The sequence below is a fragment of the Pleurodeles waltl genome, chromosome 5, assembly GCF_031143425.1.
Source record: "Pleurodeles waltl isolate 20211129_DDA chromosome 5, aPleWal1.hap1.20221129, whole genome shotgun sequence".
NCBI classification, from domain to species: Eukaryota; Metazoa; Chordata; class Amphibia; order Caudata; family Salamandridae; genus Pleurodeles; species Pleurodeles waltl.
The window spans coordinates 425572971-425592930 of record NC_090444.1 but is presented as its reverse complement, the minus strand read 5'-3'; the positions used below and the strand labels follow the sequence as shown (position 1 = coordinate 425592930).

The following is a 19960-nucleotide window of genomic DNA, read 5'->3' as shown; positions in this document are numbered from 1 at the left end:
TTTTGGACAGAAGTCAGAGAATACGTAGAGGACTAAGATGAAAATGAAGAAATAGAGTTGCCTAGAAAGCCCACTCCCAAGGGCAACCTCTGCTGCCCAGCAGCGACCCCACAGAGCAAAAAGTAAGGAGAAGCCATTACCGCCATTTTTGGTTCCTCGAGTCTGTATCACATACAAAGTACTTCCTGTGATGTTAGCCAGGAAATGGAATAGACTCCACAATCCAATGTGAACCCAGCATGGGGTCCCTCGGTTTAGCAGTTTAGATGTAAATTTGGTCTGAGTGTATGCACCCCTCTCAAGGCAATCTTCATTGCACTGTGTTGAGTCAGTTACTAACCAATTTTCTGTTTTTCAGAAGGGACCACAATGACTTAATAGTATTCCTTGGGAAGGAACTGGAAAAGTATCAAGGAAAACAGACAGGTAGAACTGAACTTCTGCATGAATGGCAACAAATGAAGCCATTGGATGAAAGTAGAAAGCGGTGGGAAATGCTTCCCACTTCCATTGGAGCAGCAGACCCTGACAATTCCAGGGATTTCGTCCCAATAGGAAAATAGGTAACTCAAGTTCAGAAAAATCTAGTCAGTGCTGTGCATTCCTAGGGTTGACCCAAAATGTGCAGTCCACACAAAGTACATTTGTAGAATGGCAGTCACTGTGGAGACTGTTAATCCTAGGGACTAAAAACTATGGTGTGGTGAAGAATGCTACAGCATGCTGCAAATGCAAATTCTGATTCAAATACCCAGGGGAGAAACAACTAACTAGCATCGGGGAGATAATCTAAAACAGGAGAAACATAACTATAGCAATGTCATTAACCCAGTAGAAAGGGAGACGAGATGCACTAAAACAATGTTTTGACTTGGATCCAAATCAAAATGGGTCCAATGGGAGCTAGACTCTCAGACATAATGACTATTGCCATAGCATGGATTACAATTACAGAATGGTGGATATCTGAAAGCTAAACTTTATTATCCAGGGATATGGTAAAAGCAATCTCCTGGCCTACCACGTGGTCTGTACAGATCTATCTATGGCTGAATCTGATTTGAAAATAGCACTGACCTAACATACAGACTACTCTTAACCATCAATTCCTGTCTTTACATTTGCATAATAGTGTGTTCCTGTTTTTCATTAGCAACCCAAATGCTGTTGATCCCTACTAACCTATGGTCCACCTTATGCTCAATGTGTTCTTGTTTTTTGTTTACAGCTTCACTTAAAAAAAAAAAAATATATATATATATATATATATATATATATATATATATATATATATATATATATATTGGACTCCTTCCTGAGACGTTTTCCCAATGTACCTGAGAATGATCCATGAACTTGAATCAATTTACCGATCTGGTACAGAGCCATGAACCAGGAGCACACCCATCTTCTCTGTTAGATCACACGGGTGGGCTAGAGTTCAAAGTACATCACTTTATGTAGAATCCAGGGTCTACTAGAAGTCACCTGGAGCTGTACATGGACAGAGGTAGAGGACCCCTAGTTTGTTGAGCTTTTAGATGTATGGCCAAACACGTATCCGCGCCATTACCCTTCACGTATAAAACTAGATTCCATAACAATATTTTGTAATGCCATCTTATTCCACATTTTAACTCAAGCTGTCTATTCTCTCCATAAATGTATTTGATACGTTTCCATATTTTAGATCTTTGTACTTTCCATCCAAAAGAGCATCTGAATAATTTCTGTACAAAAACAACATACTTTTATTCATGTGCATGAGCTTTGGCACAAACAGCGAGCAGGAAAAAAACGAATTTGGACCTAACACCAGTCTTGATCACATGATCTGCGGCATCAATCAGATTCCTTTTTCAGATGCTTCAAAAGGACCCTGGTTGATGCTGCGGATCATGTGATGGAGACCGGTGTTACGGTCTAAACATGTTGTATTTCTGCTTGCTGAATAAAAGGTTGTTTGAAGGACAAATCAGAGTGGTTTGTTTCTTGCACTGGAAAGAGTACTGGATTCTTGCTAATGTTATAGCAGCCACCCCCACGAACGAAGAGCCCTGACCCGTGAGGCTGAACTCTTTCGGTGTCACTCAACTTTGAATATAAATATAAATATATATAGAGAGAGAGGCACACACACATATATTTACATGTATACACAGGCATATATGCATACATGCACACACAGATATATATTACCTAGTGGCAGACGCCACTAGATAGTTATAGCTAGGACCTAGTTTCTATAGAAAAAGAGTTGTTTGACTTGCCTTTGTCTTTGGTGCTGGTTGATAAATCTTCACAAACTTTTCCAAAAACATACAACGCTTACTTCAGATGGTGTCTCAAAAGTTTTGGGGTGACCTGTCAAGCGGGGGATGAGAAAAAAGGGGGGGCCCAAAACTGATTTTCCCCATGCATTCTTCCATAGGGATTTTGAACACGACTACAGCCCCAACTGCTGGACTAAATTATATGAAATTTGGTCCAGAAAGAGCCCTTTTTGTCATTTGGTGCAAATCCATTCAGTAGTTTTTGAGATATTAATGAAAATTTAAATTTGTATATATAGGGACACAAAGGCTCTCATGCTGAGATCTAAATGACTGCCAACTCTTTAACAGGAAGTGTAGGTAGCCATCTTGGGAGTCGGCTTCAGCTGAGTTCCAAAAGCAACGATTAAAAGAAAGAAAAGGGGGCATGGTAGGGAACACCCTGACCCCTTAGCCCTGGCGCTGGAGTTGTAGAGGGCCCCCCACCCCAGGGCACAAAAAAAAAAAAATGTTGCTGCGAATTTGTGACAGGATCGCAAATTTGCAGAAACATTTAAAAAAAATATCAATGCTGTGTCCTCGCTTGTTTTTCTAAAGCCCTCAGATGGGCCGGGTCCCGGGGGAATATACAGAATGTTACATATTTATGCCCTGGGGTCCACTACCTCTCCAAGGCTTATATTCAGTTATGTGTGGAGGGCCCTGAGCAGCTCCCCTGCAGCTTTCTGGACTGCCACCTCCCCAGGGGAAAAGACTAAATTAACGCGTGGCTCACTCTGTCCTACCCAGGGCTAAACAACTAATGCAGATTAAATTAACATGGGGGGGGTCTGCGTGGCCCTCCTCAGCCACGAGGACCACCACCCTGAGAAACAGATGAAATTAATGCTAGGGGCTAGCGTGGCCCACCGCAGCCCAGAGGAAGCCACTTCCCTGGGCAATTCATTTTAAATTAAGGGTAGGGCCATGTGCCACCCCCAGCACCAGGGGCTACCACGTCCCCGGGGTATATTGAAACAATTAAGGGGTCTGTTGCAGACGCCCTGCCCCTTCACTATCACTTACCTGGGACAAAGTTTAAGGTTAGAGGAGGGCCACGCGGCCCCCCTGAAGGAGCCAATAATGGCCCTTGGGACCGCCACCCCCAGGGACAGATCCTGCTATGTCCCTGTGTGCCCACAACATAGTTGTTTGCTCTGACTCCTAAGTCAGAGGAAACACAACTCCCCTCCCAGCAAGCAAGAGTTGTCAGACAGACATGCAGGCAGGGAAACAGAGGAAACTATTGCTTTCACAGACAGGGAGCTGCATGTTTAGCAGCTACCTGTGTGTGTGACAGCAATGCTGGCTCCCGCAGAAGGCGGACAGCTAGCTGGGACCGAGGAGGCCTTGAGGCTCCCCCCACGGTCACAATGCACACTGGTTGCCCTGCACATCACCCAGGACAGATGGCTGGGCCCCGGGGTATGGGGTCCCCAGAACCAAAATCAGCCGAGGGGAAGAGTGGCCGCGCACACCCCCTAGAAAAAAAAAAAGAAGCTCGGGACCCAAAGGATGGATGTTGCGAAGCACTCATCTGAAACCCCGGTGGTTCAGATGGGGCAATGCTAGTCCCTACATCCCTGTAATAATTAAACCCTGCTCTCCTGGAAGTTTCCTAAGGGAAGGGGGGAAATGGAGAGAAAGAGAGAGAGGGAGAGAGAGAACAATACCAGGTCTTCTTATGGTGTGGCTTAGCTGCGTCAGGTACATCGCCTTCTGGTAAATGCGAGGGCTGTACTTCAAGTAATACAGTATGATTAGACCTTGAGTACTCTGTGTGATGGGTTCTTGCTTTATTCCTAAAATTTCTATCTGGAACAGAACAACGAACATTAACCTGGCAGCAAACCGGTAATATGTACTCAACTGGATAACAACTTCATATGCTTATACAGATACAGACATACTAATGTACAGAAAAAAACAGCAGTCCAGTAACTCTTTTGGGATTCTATGTAGGATTCATCATTATGCACGAAACCAGTTTAATATTTCACCAGAAACTAGACTCTGATTTTTTCAACAATATAGAAACAAGATTTGCACTCTCTCAAGACAAATTGCACCATTTAAACAATGAGCAAAATGTTGTAAGATTAGCTGCAATAACCGTCTTTACATTGCAATCTATGACTATTAGTGGAAATACGTCTTTCCATGTAGGTCTGAGCTTTTAGCAATCCTTACTGTATGTCTATCACGCTGCCAAAATGTGTCTTTTGCCAGCAGTTCAATGCTTCATTTGCTATCAGTTCAGCTTGACCAAAAGCGAATATGTCATGCCGTTTTAATTTTATGCAATTAGTTTGGTTTTACCTTTGCTTGAGAGTCTCTCCGCTCACCGCAGACACTTGATCTCTCAAGAACCTTCAAGAGTCTGATTTGTGTCTTTTATTTTTGCTATTTTCTTTCAGGGATTATGGCACTTGCCTGCAGCAAGGCGACGAAGGACTGGTGAGCTGGAGGGCGAAGTTCTGGGAGTCAGGAGGAATCGGAAGACGTAGCTGCACTTGTCATATCTTGATGACAGAGGATGTATTCACACCTTTGCACGTTTCATGGTTTTCTCATGAGATAAGGAACTTATTGAGATGTGCTACTTGTAACAGTTCTCCCCCGAAAAGGCCGTCCCACAGGATGAGGTTTCGATGGATTTAGGGGGGGAAATCATCGCACAAGACGAGGGCCATGAACAAAGGATGCTGGTTCCCATGAGCGTTCTGACGGGTCATATCCCTTCCAATCAATAACTTCATTCAAATGTATTTTGAGTCTAATTTCCATTGTATTTCATATTCTTTGTGATCTCCTACTAGAACAGGAGGGGGTGGGGAATCCTTCCTGATCTGGGGATGATAGGGCTTGATAGGAACAGGGGGACAGGGAGATTAGTGGTCCAGTGTACAGCCTCCCAAGTATGACCTAGGACAATAATAAAGTACACTGTTTCAAACGTATTGAAGAGAGAAACAAATGAAACACAGGGATGCTTGGTAGCTAGGAGCAGAAGAGCCCTCACACACCCAATAGGATGTCAAGCATCATCACTGGGCAAGCTCCTCGTCAGACCGGCACTGCAATGTCTGACGGGCTACCCCTTTAAAAAAAGAAGGTGGCTCTTAGCCGGAGATCTATTACCAATGATAGTTATGCCTAGGTTGAACATAAACTATAGGTCTATACAGGAGAGAAAAAACAGGTGGAAAGTAAAATTGGCTCTAAACCATAACCATCACATTTGATAATTCAGAAATTAGTTTAGACCAAGATTAAAAACTGATATGGGGAGTGCTTACGGAGATAATGCTCAACCGCACTCTCATTCCATGTGGGTAGAGGAAGATGAACACTATCCAAACTCCTATGGTAGGTCGACATGTTTCTCGTCTAAGTGGTCACTCAGGATCCAGTGACGCTTCTTCAGGACCAAAAACATAACTTCTGATTGTGTTACCTAGACCCAATGGGGATACAAATAAGCAGATAATTTCTGGTCACGTAACTCTTAACAACTGCACGTCATGGTCAGTCTAGTCAGCAAGTCACCCATCCCAAATTACAACAAAGGCTCCATAGGAATGCACGTGCCCAGAAACAGGTATGCAGTATAGCGTTTGCTCCTGATTCTGACAGGGAACCTACCCGGGGGCCGACCTAATTCTGCTCGAATGGGAGCAGTTTTCACAACTAGAAAGCCAGAGGCTGGAGGTGGCACCTTTGTCAGTCTTTTTGACAAAAAAACCTCCCAGAGCGAATTCCATTGGTCTGGTTCTGTGTGACGCTGTATCATTGCTGAAGTAAAACTGTGTTTTATGGTGTGAAATGCCTGCTCTGCATCCTCTGACCAAATAAAGGGTTGACCTTTCTTTGAGAGTGTAGTAATAGGAACTAAAATTTCAGAAAAGTGAGGTATAAACCTGCTGTAAAGATTGGCTAAGCCCAAGACATTTGAACATCCTTGACTGTAGTTGGAGTAGGCCAAGTAAGGATAGCGTCAACTTTCTTAGGGTCTATGATAATCCCTGTGGGTGATACATGGTAGCCTAAAAAACTCCACTGTCCAAGTGTGAAATGTACATTTGTCTAATTTTGCATACAGAGAATGCTCACCCAATCAATGAAGCATTGAAGCACTGCCCAAACCTGCTGAATATGGTCTTCTTGGTTCTTTGAACAGATTAAGATATCAATATAAATTATTACACAGACATCCAAGAACTCATGGAGAACTTAATTTCTGAAGTCTTGAAATGCCACTGGGGCGTTACAGAGGCCGAAAGGCATTACTGTATATTTAAAAAGCCCAAAATTTGTCCTAAAACTCGTCTTCCATTTGTCCTCTTCCTTTCCACGTATAAGGTGATAAGCACAGTGTAGGTGGGATTTTGTAAAAATGGTGGACCCAACAACTTGATCTAAAAGGACTGGTATTAGGGACAATGGACATCTATTCTTGATGGTGACCTTACTAAGGCGGTCATTCTGACCTTGGCGGACGGCGGAGGCCGTCCGCCAAGGTACCGCCGTCAGAACACCGCACCGCGGTCGAAAGATCGCGGCGGTGATTCTGACATTTGCCCTGGGCTGGCGGGCGGCCTCAAAAGGCCGCCCGCCAGCCCAGGGCAAATCAACCTTCCCACTAGGATGCCGACTCAGAATTGAGCCGGCGGAGTGGGAAGGTGCGACGGGTGCAGTTGCACCCGTCGCGTATTTCAGTGTCTGCTGGGCAGACACTGAAATTCTTTTTGGGGCCCTCTTACGGGGGCCCCTGCCGTGCCCATGCCATTGGCATGGGCACGGCAGGGGCCCCCAGGGGCCCCGCGGCACCCCCTACCGCCATCCTGTTCATGGCGGGAGAGCCGCCATGAACAGGATGGCGGTAGGGGGTGTCTGAATCCCCATGGCGGCGGAGCGCGCTCCGCCGCCATGGAGGATTCAGACGGGCAGCGGAAAGTCGGCGGTAGCCCGCCGGCATTCCGCTTCTGGCCGCGGCTGTACCGCCGCGGTCAGAATGCCCGGCGGAGCACCGCCAGCCTGTTGGCGGTGCTACCGCCGACCTCCGCCCTGGCGGTAATTACCGCCAGGGTGAGAATGAGGCCCAAAGTGCCCTATACTTAATACAGGCCCATAATTCTTTTTTGTGGCGAAAAAGAGGGATGAAGAAACGGGCGAGGTGGAATGTCTAATAAAGCCTACTTCAAGCAACTTGTCCAGATATTTACGCAAATGTGTTTTGGGTTCAGAGAAGGACTAAACCAAGGACCAAATCAATGTGACAGTCATAACCTGTGCGGGGCAAACTGTGTCATCTGGACAGGATCATAAATGTCCTGGATATCCTAATTTTCCTGTGGTAGATTGACATATTGAGGGGTAGCCTGAGTAATAGCACAATGCAGGGGAGTTACTTTGCATTGGACTTGCTGATAACAGGTAGTCATGCAGATTGAGGAATCTAGGGTGATGGTTTGCAACACCCAATCAATTTTGGGGTTATGATACTCTAGCCAAAGAATGCCAACGATGACACCAAACATTGGTTTGTCAATGAGGTCAAAAGCTGTTTCTTCCATATTGAAAAACGATCTGAAATCCTTTCTGGAGGTGATTGCATCTTTCATCTATTGGAGCACAATCAGACACTCTCACAACCAGACAGACACTCTCACAGCCACACTCATATCCAGAGATTCTATATTGAAAATTGATCTGAAATCCTTTGTGAAGGTAAATGCATCTTTCATCTATTGAAGCACAATCAGACATTTTCTCACCCAGACAGACACTCTCACAGCCACATTAACATCCAGAGAAACCCTCTTGCACCTATTCTCACTTACAGAGAGACGGGCCCTGCGGCCAACTCCTACAATTCTCAACGTGAGGTTGGGTGGTTTTGGTAGTTGACTGCAGGGCCAGGCCCTGGCGCCAACCCCTGCCACGCACGGCTGAGTGCTGTGTACCCCGCGGGGTTGGGTGGTTATAGGTGGTTGACCGCAGGCCATGCACTGCTATTTACCCCAGATATAACAGCACTCATGACAACTTTTATAATATTAATGAAAATATCAATCAAACATTAGAAGTTAAATTATTGAAAAAAACTGTGCATGGCGGGGACACGATTTATAGCTACTTTAGGCTATGAGTTATAGTTACATGAAATAATTCATACTATATCTGTATAAATATATATATATATATATATATATATATATATATATATATATATATATATATATATATATATATATTCTGTCACTTAAAAAACTAAAGGTTACAGGGACGTTATAGTTAGGTTCTGAAGTTAAAGTACAAAACCACAGAAATTCAGCAGTTATAGTTAGAGTTATTTTAAGTAAGTATAACTCACGCCTTAAGGTAACTATATCTTGCACCTCCGCCATGCACAGTTTTTTCTTCAATAATGTAGATTTTCCTAGTAAATTATGAAGGAAAGTCTTAATTTTATTAGAGACACTGCCTGAATTTTTCCTGTCTGAACTTTTAATAGCAGCACTCAAGACAAAATATAAAAAACTTAAAATCCCATGAGGCAAAGATCCATAGTCAATGGGAAGTAAAACGTAGTCCAAAGTAATGCATCAATCACAAACCAGCAAGCCCTATCATAATACTTAACTTGACTGTGAACAGCCCTCTTTTCTTATGCGAGGTGTTAGTAAGTATTGAACATTGGAAAAATTGAATACATCATACATAAAGCGATAATAATAGAGCAAAGTTCTTGGAAAAAGTTCATGACTCCTGGGAAGGTCCAGAGTGTCTGCAGCTGATGTCTTGTGAAGATCTATAAGAGGTGAAGAAACCAGTCCATATCCCTGGGATGGAAAAGCATCCTTAGGAAGAAGATTGTGCAGGAGTTGGAGTCGCTGTTAGGGAGGGATAAAAACATCATGTAAAGCAACAAAGTTGAGGGGGTAAAATACTCACCTCCATATCTTTAATAACATTAAGACTTTCCTTCAGAATTTACTAAATAAATCTACACTTTATTTCAAGACCAGAGGCTCCTATTATGCTTGTCTAAAGTGAATTATTAACAGTTAAAGAAGCATGCTGTACAGGTTTGCAATAAAACACTTTAAACATGTTGTCATTTCACCAGTCAGCTCATCTGAGAATGCCCTCGAGAAGGGAACCTGCCCAGAAAGCTTTAGAAGCTATAGCTTTCGCTGAAGAATCAGCGCCAAAGGAGGAGGTATCAGTGTCTGTTAAATATGTAATCCACTTGACCCAACGAGCAAGAGTAGGAGAGAAACTGATTTGTAGGGTTTGCTGAAGGAAATTAAGAGTTGTGATGATTCCTGTTCATACTCCTTTAAACATTGACCAACACATAATTTGGAATGGTCAGGAAAATAAGGATAAAACACTGTTGATAGGTTAGTCTTTGTATGTCTATGAATTGTGAATAAAATACCTGTTTAAGTGAAATTCTGGAGATGAAATATCTAGAGCTCTAAATCTGAAAGTCTTTTAATAGATACTAGCTATAACAGCATACTTAGCTTAGATGATAACATTTCTAGAGAAAGAAGTGCATTATCAAGCCAAGATACAAACAGATTCAGTACACCATTAACATCCCACAGAGAACTGTATTTAGGAAGAGGAGGAATACAAAACTTTACTCTCTTCAACAGACAGCACTCAAGCGGGTATTCTCCCACCAGTTTTCCGTTAATGTACGGATGATTGGTTGATATGGGTGACGTATATAAATTGATTGTGCTGTAAGTTTTACCTTTACTAGCTTCTGCTGCTAGGAAATTGACAATAAAAGTTACATCAGCTGAAAGGGGATTGATGTCTCTTCCCATGCACCAGCCGACCCATAAAGACCAAGCTAGCTTGTAAGCTTTTGTAGTTCCTGGGGCCCAGGAGTGTTCAATATAGTTTGAAGCTTCTGCAGAAATAAGTGGGACTGGTTGTGAATTCCTGAAATTTTTCAAGCCGAGAGGGTAAGAAGATTCTCTAATATTAAGTTGTGTGGGAGGCCTAGAGGGTCTGATAGAAGGTTCGGAAATGAAGGAAGACATAACATAATGTGTATTTGTAAAGCGCACGTTCACCAGTAGGCCTCTTGGCGCTGAATAACAGATGTTTATTGTTACCCAACTCAATGGTACTCATGTCATCAACTTCAGATGAAAGGCTGATTGGACCCGCCAGGATTTTAACCTGTGACCATGAGGTCAAACACAGGCCCCTACAGTGGACGCAGTAGTCCACTAAGCCACCAGACCTGGGAAGTCTATGGTCAGCTCTAGAAGAGGAGGGAGCCACACTCGGGATTGCCAAAAGGGGGCTATGAGCACTAAAACTGCTTGTTGACATCTTACTTGTGCTAACAAGCTGTTGGTCAAAATGAATGGTAGAAATGGGTAATTGAGAGAAGTTGATCATTTGTGTAAAAAGGCAACAGGCTAATGCCAAGGGATCTGGGCGCCAGCTGTAAAATTTGTGGAAGTTGGGAGTTGAAGCAAGAAGCAAAGATATCTATTTTGAATAGACCCCATTTTTGTTGAAGGTACTCAAATACCTTGGGGTGAAGCTTCCAATCGCTTGAATCCTGGAGATGGAGAGAATGCCAGTCTGCTATAAAGTTTAGACTACCTGGTAAATAGTCTGCATATACAGAAATTCTGTTTTGGAGGTAAAACTCCCAAAACCCTTTCACTAGTTCTGCTAAGGGTTTGGATTTTGTGCCTCCCAGACGATTGATATAGCATACTGCTGAGATGTTGTCCATTCTGAGAAGAATAGAACACCAAACCTTGTTTATTGCTAGGCTTCTGATCGCAAAGGAGTCTGCAAGCATCTACCAACAATTGATGTGCAATTTGGACTCGTCTTGTGACCATGTACCTCCAGTCGAGATTGGTCCACAACGGGTGCCCCAACCTGTGCGGCTTGCATCTGATTCTAAAACAAGATGTGGGGCTGACGCAAAGATGGTCTTGCCATTCCAGGCGTCTAAATGGTCTATCCACCATTGCAATTCTATGTGAGATTCTTGATCTAGAGACATGTTGTCTGAATAAGTGAGGCCTTTCTGTAGATGTCGTATTTTTTATCTTTGAAGGGCCCGTTAATGTAATGGACATGGAATACGGCTTGGATTGAAGAAGACAAAAGGCCTACTACCCTTGCTAGAGATTTGAGAGAAATCTGAGAACTGCGTAAAGTTTGGAGAATCTCTGATTTTATGGACTTTACTTTTGCTGAGGGAAAATGTAAAGTAGCTGAAACCAAGTTTACGAGGAAACCTAAGAAATCTATTTGCTGAATGGGAATTAGAAGGGATTTCTCTTGGTTGATTATAAAACCGAGATCTGACAGCACAGAACAAGTTGTAGATCCAACTAACCATCCAGTCGTTTTGGAGCAGAGAGTCTCTTAGATGGATAATGGGATCAATCTTGAATTGCCAGTAAACAACAAAGTGATTTAAATTTTTTAATTGATGGCTGGTCACATCCTTTTGTTCTTCTGTTGAACAAGAAATACTGAGCTGAGGAAACCTGAACGATCAAGAAGGCAAGGGACAATCGCTTGTTTTTGACAGAGCTTGAACTTCTCTCTAAATGATATTTGACATTTCTGTAGAGAACTGAGGAGTGTGAGAAAGAGCTGATTGAAAAGGTTCTGAGTAAAGTTAGATAACATAACCTTGCATGGTGTTCGATAACATAACCTTGCACAGTGTTCAATACCCATGGATCTGGTGTTACTGAATGCCATTTTGGGAGAAAATATAGAAGACGGCCTCCTACGGGTGGAAGGGCAGAAGGGAGACTTACCAGATTGTGTGAAATATCTGGAACTCTTGTTTTCCCTGCTGAGGAAACCTCTTCCCCTCTGGTGGTAAAACTGGGGTCTGTATTCTTGGTACGACTAATTGAAGGCACCATGGAAATCTTGGTTGTTATACCTTCTGTGGGCCCTGGTGAAAACCCGGTTGGAGAACATCTTCTTTAAAGACTCCTGGGCCTTGTCAAGAGAAGCAAACGTAGCCACATAGTTGATGAGTTCCTTGATAAAGGTGTTCCCAAATAAAAGGCCTTCAGCTTTGACACCGGATCAGCCACAGCAAGATTTACTAGTTTAGGGTCTAATTTAAGGAGTCGTTTTCTGTGCTTGTGAGTAACAGCCAAGTTAGCATTGCTGAGTAAACAAAAGGCATGTTGTACCCACAGAGATAATTCATCCGGGCTGATCGGAGCGTTTTAAAGCCTGGCTGCTTTGGCAATATCACTAATGCAGGTTACCGGCCTGGCAATGTCCAAAAGTTTATCTTGTCATGTGGACCATGCCTTGTTGACCCCTTTAAGAGGATCTTTTCCGAATCTGGAGAAGGTTAGGAGGGGAGGATCTATAGAAGGAGTAATAGTGATTTTTTAGGGAAGGGGGGGGCGTGGGCATTCAGACTTTAGTTTAACCCTAAACTGTTTATCTAATGGGGTGTGTAATCAGAAGACACATAGGCCCTCATGACGACCCTGGCGGTCTGAAGACTGCCAGGGCCGCTGTGGCAATGTCACCGCCGATGGGCCGTTGGTGAATACCGCCAAATTAAGAGCTGGGCCAAAGCCAAACCGCCGAGCTTCTACCCGTCACGCCACATTACCGCGTTGCGCTAGGCTGGAGGTAAGCCCCTCCAGCACGGCAGATGGCGTGATACCGCTAGTGGTATTACGAGGTAGGGAACCACCAGCATTTTTTCTGGTGGTCGCACTGCCAGAAAAAGCTGGCGGTCTTGCACCTTGTCACCAGTATACACTTGCACACATGTCCACATACCTGCACACATGCACTCACACACTTCTACACACAAACACTTACCCACGCAAACACTGCACTCATGCATGCATTTACTTCCCCCTCCCCGTGCGCAAACATACATTCACACACATAGCCCCCTGCACCGCATACACTCACTCACCCGCTCTCCCTATCCACTCACACAAACACTCACCCCCCCACCCGTCCACAACAAATCACTCACACATGCAGACATGCACCCACAAACACTCCCCCTCCCCCACATTCACGACGTTCACACACACACACCCTCCCCTGTCAGACGATCCACTTACCTCGTTTGTCGAGGAGAGTGTCCGGGAGGGGACGGGTCCTTGCGATCCGACTGCTGGCAGCGCCTCGCCATCTGGACACTTATTACGAGTTTTTATACGGTGTGCGGTCTATTTTTGGTGTGGCGGTACCGGTGACGGTAGCGCCTCTGCACCGCCAACCGCCAGCATGACTAGTCTCGGAATTCCATCCGATTTCGGGTGGAATTTAGAGATCAGTCGTATTAGGGTGGCCTTAAGACCGCCAGCACTGGCGATATTTCGGCACCCGCAGCTTTGGCAGTCTTTGAAAAAAAGACAGCTGAAGTCGTCATGAGGGCAATACTCTCCTGCATGGTCCGCAGGAATCCACTTTGTGGAATGTGGTTGGTGAATGTCATTTGGGTCAAACATTGGGACCCCCTTCAGAGTCTGTGACCAAAATAGGTTTTGAAACCTCTTGTGGAGTAATTTTGGATTTCTTTATTAGCGGGGGAGCAAAAAGGTCACCAAACCTGTTATTGGGTTTACCACTGTCTGAATCCACATCCCCCATGTCATCATCAGTGTCAGGAATGTTAGAAATAATTAAGGGTAAGGAAATATGTTTTGTTTTTGCCTTACATTTGAGAGACGATTTATTCTGTATGTTTCCCTCCTTTAAAGGAAGCCTGTGAGGAGCCATGTCCTCTGTCTTGTGTGAGGGATCCTCACTAACCAATAGCGCCACTTTAGGAGATTTTTTTTGATAGTGGGCGCTTACTGCTATCCCCTGCAGAATGGGCCAAAATCGTCATTGAAACAATATTAATTACAGAATGTTCTAAATTTTCGGTTAGCTTATCCATGGAGGCAGAAACTGCCTGTTCGAATGACCCTTGAATAAAATTAAATTGCCTATTACAGACTCCTCGTCTTCATTAATGTCATGTCAATCCCCCTGCTATGAAAAAATGTGTGAGCAGCGCACAAATTTAAACTGGCAAAAAAAGGGTCAAAAAGCTGTAGGGAATAGAAGAAATAAATAAACTCCACCTATAAACGGGGAAATAGGGAGGAACGAGTGAGAGACAGGCGGAGACTGAAGATGGCGGGAACCAGCTCTTCTACCGGCAGCCGGGCAGAGGCATGGAGCAGACAATAGCCTCAGACGGCACCAGGAGAAAATACAAAATAACGGTGCCGGAGAAAGGGAAAATGAAGCAAAACCTGAAAGCCTGAAATGGGTGCAGCCACAAGCACAACGAGGGGCAAACACTACAGGTGACGTAACAGCGTTTCTCCCAACTGGTGCATAAAATGGACACTGCAGACTGAGGAGAGCACCAGCAAGGAAGCGCGAGGAACGTGGCACTCTTAGGCAGTGTGGCTACGAGCCGGCTGAGCGAAACCACAGTGAGAAATCAGAAGCGCGCAATTTATATATGCTATGCAAATATATTAGGTTGATATCAAAGCAATATTATGAAACATTAGAATATTGTCATGAAAATACTTATCTTGACTGCGAGCACCAAGAAAAGAGGAGTGTTCACAGTCAAGTTAAGTATTATAGGGCTTCTAGGTTGGTGATTGGTGCATTACTTTGGGCTATGTTTTACTTCCCATTGGCTATGGATCTTTGCCTCATGGGAATTGTAGTTTTTTCTGCATTGACTTGACTGCTGCAATTAAAAATTCCAGCAGGAAAAGAAAGCATAATAGGAGCTTCCAGGCTTGAACTAAAATTTTACTTCTGATGTTTCATTGATATTTGTATTGATGTTATGAAAGTTTTCATGAGTGCTGTAATATCTAGGGTAATTAGCAGTGCATAGCGCAAGTTGTAGTTACTTTAGGGTGTGAATTGTAGTTCCTTTAAATAACTCTAACTGCTGAATTTCCGTGGTTTTGTAGCAGTAAATTCAGAACTTAATTATAACCTCCTTGTAACCTTTTTTTTTTTTAAGTAACTCATCATTCGAAAATAAATATCTAAGGGGGTTCCACCATGCTTGCGAGGCGAAGTCCGTTTGACCCTGGATCCCTGTAGGGTTGTACCATTCTGTCAGCGTTACACTGGCACCCACCGTTATCATTTCTGAAGTATAAACTGGGACTGCTAATACAGTAGATATGCGGTAGCAGATATCTGGATGCCAATCAGAATTAAACATGTTTAAATATATTAATCAGAACTGTTTTAAATTTTTCATCAGCATCTGCAAATTGAAGATGTGATCAGTGGTACTTTTCTGAGAAACAGAAACAGAATTTTTGCATTTTTTTCCTGTGGGTTGGTAAATTGCTATCCTTCCATAAACCAAAGGATGCCTGCTGCGAAAAGCTTGATGCGGCTGCTGCCACAGACCCGAGCTCTGGCGGCCTGTGATCTTACTACCCGGGGAGCGGGCGGAACCACTGGCAGGGTTGATGTGTCACTCTTATCTGTCCGGGGCTGGATGGCCCTCAGCTGCCGTCCCTCGGTGCGGGTGCGGGCACGGGCCGGTGCGGGGGCCGGTGCGCAGCAGCCTTTCTGCTGTAGACTAGAGGGAGGGGGCGCAGCGCGCGCGGCGGCCTGCAGGCGTCGCTGCGGAGCCTCCTCCGCCCGCTCCTCCTCCTGCAGGAATCAGTGCAGCTGTTGCCGAGAGCGGGCGGCGGCGGGCTGCGGATTCCTCCTCCATCCACCCCGTGCTTCATTCTCATCTCTGCCCGGAGCCGTGCGGCCGCCCTCCTGCGAGCTCCGGCACGCACCCCTCCCTCCAGCCCGCTCGGACACCGACAGGCACGGTAAGGTAAGAGGGGACGGAGGGGCTGCCCTCTACATCCCTCCCGAGTGTGAGGCCAGTGGTGGTGGGAGGGGGCGACCTGAACGTCTCGCCGAAGGCCCGTTACGATGCGATAGATGCCGGGGGCGGTGGTGTATTCTTGTGAGGGCTCGTCCTCCGCATCGGGATGGCGGCGATGAGGACGAGGGTGTGCGAAAATGCACACGGGGAGGGAGGCTCCGAGGCATGCCCCCCTCCTCCCTTAAAGGTATAATTAGAGGTGGATTGCGAGGGAGTTGTCAGAGCTCGGGAGACGGCGGGGGTCCCTCCTCTGTACTTCCCCAGGGAACTCTGCGCTGTTTGTTGCTGCTCTGTCTCCATCACTAAGTGCATCTGTGTGCGGCTGGCCACTTGGGGACAGGAGAGTGACGGGAGCGTGGGTGAGTCGCGGCCCCCCACGCACACACGCTGCAGGGGTTGTCAGGGGCCGGTGCTGCTGCGGGAGGCGGTGAGATCATGGCCTTGGGGTGGATGTAACGGTGCAGCGCGGCTGCACACAGGCGTGGCCCTGCCGCAGCCTCTCCCTCCCTGGCCCTGCTGTTGTGCCCGATGATGCACTCTTGCATGTGCGCCCCCCGTCGCAGACAGGCTGCTCGTGTGTGTGTGTGCCAGGGAGGTGGGGGCGGTAGAGGGGACCCCGCAACAGGTCGGGGCTCGTATAACACGTCCGGTTCTGAAACAGGTGCTAGCGTGTATCACCTCAGCTGTGCCGCAGCGACCTCGTGCACGGCGAGGAAGGGCACGCGAGGGGCTGTGGGTGCCATGGTACACGACCCTTCAGGGCACGGGTACGTGCAGAGGGGGCTGGCAGCCGTCGCCCTGCTGTGCGGATGCGGGAAAGGCCACAGGGCTGGAGATGATGCAGCAATATGCAGGCATGGGCTGTGCCCACCTCTTGCAGAGACCTTAGTCTGTGTGTTGCGCCTCTGAGTTTGTCTCAGAGGGGACAGCCTATGTTGTGATGCTGGGGAGGTGTGCTGTGACAACATACCGCGCTGATGTAATGCAGTGATGATGCTACAGGGATGCGTATGGATGGGCACTCCTCCATTGTGAGGGTGGGTGCCCCGGGGAACGGGTACCTGTGCTGCTGTGTTTTACTGGGTCCATTGTGGATGTATTATTGAGGGTGGGTCTGCCTCTTCTCGGGTTCTCTACCTGTAGTGCTTTAATGCAGGGGATGCTGGTGGCTCCGCCCGCGTGGGCACCATGCCAGTCACGCGAGGGTCTGTCAGCCTTGGCGCCCGGCCCCTGCTGCTATGATGCAGGCAGTCCTGCAGCTCTAATGCGGTCAGTTGAGTGCAGCCTGCGGCGGCGCAGCAGCCACCAGGGAGGGGCCGCGCCAGAGATGTTCACGGGGCTGTGCGTGGACGGCGCCCATTTTGCATGCGCTGACATTCACACACCCCTCTCAGGGGAGTGGGCGAGTCCGCGTGTTTACGAGTTGTTAGCCCAGCACTCTTACAATCGTGATGCGCAGTCTACCTAATTGGCCCCTTTCAAAGTTATTTTCTGAACAGTTGTGCAGTCTTTGACAGAGCTTGGAGAAAGGGTGTGTATCCGGCGTTGGGCAGTGGCTCGTGTGGGGTGCTCTGCTGTCGGGCACAGCTCTGCAGTCTGCCCTTGTGGTGTAATGTCAGCTGTGCAGAAGTGTCAGCAGGTTTGGGAGACGTTGATGCAGCAACTGCACCGCACAGAGTGGTGGGAAGCTGTTTGTTCTGCAGTCCCGGGAATTCATGCCATGACCTTAGAGAAACAACACACCTTGCACTAGTTTTCTGATGTGTTATTGGGTGATATGTAGTACAACAACACCACCACTGACTCCTTCTATGTGTGAAAAAGGCCTCTTTATTGAAACATTAATGTCAGCTCACCAAAATGCCAGGGGTAACAGAAGTGACATCGCACTCCCATCACTCGCCCTTTGTCCTTAAATTTCAATCACACACGTGCTAATACACACTTACACCCTACACACACTCTCACGCAAACAGCCACACACATGCAAGCACACACACAGCTACGTTTAAAAACATTTTTTTTTTTTAGTATGAGCTGCCACTGTGTTCCATGCACTGACAGTCACTTCTGAGGCCAGGGGTCTCAAAGCAGTGTTACGGGTCGCAAGGGGCAAGCCAGGGGTCACAGCTGCAACCTCTGACGACCACTAAATGATGTTCATGATCACAAAACAACCTCAGCCTATTGCCTTACAAAACTAAAACCTCACTAAACATTTGTTAACCTATACTTAACACCCTCCACCCCTGAACCCGCTCCCCCATAAACACAACACTCTAACATGACCTCTTATAGTTTTGTGTTTTTCTTTTATAATTTCCCTCCTACTTAACATCGAACAAATTAACATTTGCTCAACTATATATTCCTGTACCATAACCTTTAACTTCCAGGACTCCCGGTGTGGGCTTGTTGACACCCTCTCTTTCTGCCTTCTTAGCCTATGTTGACCAAAATAACCTTAAGTAAAGGCCTTCACACTTGTGGGCCAACCACTCCCTCTGGCACTGTCGTAAGCGACAACCAACACAAAACCTACGCTCCTGTTGTAATCGCCAGCCCTTGATAGCCTTAAACAAACCGCACTGCCCCTTCTACCTGGCCAAAGGGTGTAGGCAGGTGGGAGAAAAGTTCGCTGGCTCTGCTAAACAGGGGCTTCCACCGTGTACACCTACCGAAAAAAATGATGGGTTTGCAGCCCCAAAATGGCGACTATATATCTTTTGGGCTACGTCCTTTAACAGATGTAGCCCAAGGTGCAGAGTTAATCTTGACTGCACCTAACACCCCCCCCCCCCCCCCCCCCCAGTGCCCCTGGAGGACAGATTTCCCTCTAGTCAGCTGTCACCCCAAAGCCTGATTGGCTCAATAATGTATTTTAAGTAAAAACTTAGCCTGTTACCTTAAACATAGGGCTGCTGGCGGACATATAGGAAATCTGTGCATTTGCAGAACAGTAAACTGGATTTTGTGCGTTTCATGTCAGCAATGGAAAGGTGTAATTTACAAGTCACTGAAAGCATTTTAGTGCCAAACTATATTAATTGTTTATAACAGAGGAGTGCTGACAGGGTTGTGCAGATTGTTTGTATGCACTATTATTAGCCTTTTTAGGTCTGTCATGTCAGCGCAACTGTCAGCATAGCTGTTGGTACCAAGTTTTTGAAATATAGAGTGGGTGTAGGCTCCTCCTAGAGCAGTGTGTGTCTTTTCTTTCACCCCCATGCACTTGGCCTTTTGAAGTATCGTTCTGCGTTCTTGAGAGTGCTTGCATTGGAATGCATGAAGGACTATTGTACATCTCAAAAGTACATTGTCACCACATTGATTTATCTCATGGAATAATGTGTGTGTAAAAAACAATAGTTGTTTGTGTTTTTTTTCAATGTAGCAAACCTTTTTTTATGTTTTAGTCCTTGGCTGAAAATAGAAACCAGACCTATTTGTTTTGCCAGCCCTTGTTTTAAGGTTGATGTTGTGCAGCTAATTAATTGAACACTTCGTGGTGCCTGAAAAGGTACTCATAACTTTCAAATATGAATGACAAAATTTTAGATGCTGTGTACCTGAAAGTGTCTCTCTTGTTGTTAGACCTAGCAGGTCCTTGAACTCCTGATGTTGTATTGTCAGCTAAGAGTCTTGGTTATAGACTCTGCTCCCTATTTCACGTGGTCACCTTTCTCTTCACTGCTGTGGTTGATATACCTTAATGTGC

The 19960-nt window shown here is 45.9% G+C and overlaps 1 protein-coding gene across 3 annotated transcripts in view; it reads left to right on the top strand.

Annotated features, from left to right (window-relative positions):
* Positions 1-15711: 15711 nt before the first annotated feature.
* Positions 15712-19960, top strand: part of SPTBN1 (spectrin beta, non-erythrocytic 1) — a 502311-nt gene continuing 498062 nt past the window's right edge. Inside the window, exon 1 of one of the 3 annotated variants that reach the window (XM_069234188.1) lies at positions 15712-16183. The gene's annotated coding sequence lies outside the window, so the exon portion shown is untranslated. Of the gene's footprint in view, positions 16189-16459; positions 16602-19960 lie in introns of those variants that run through there. The other 2 variants (XM_069234189.1, XM_069234190.1) reach the window with 2 other exon arrangements.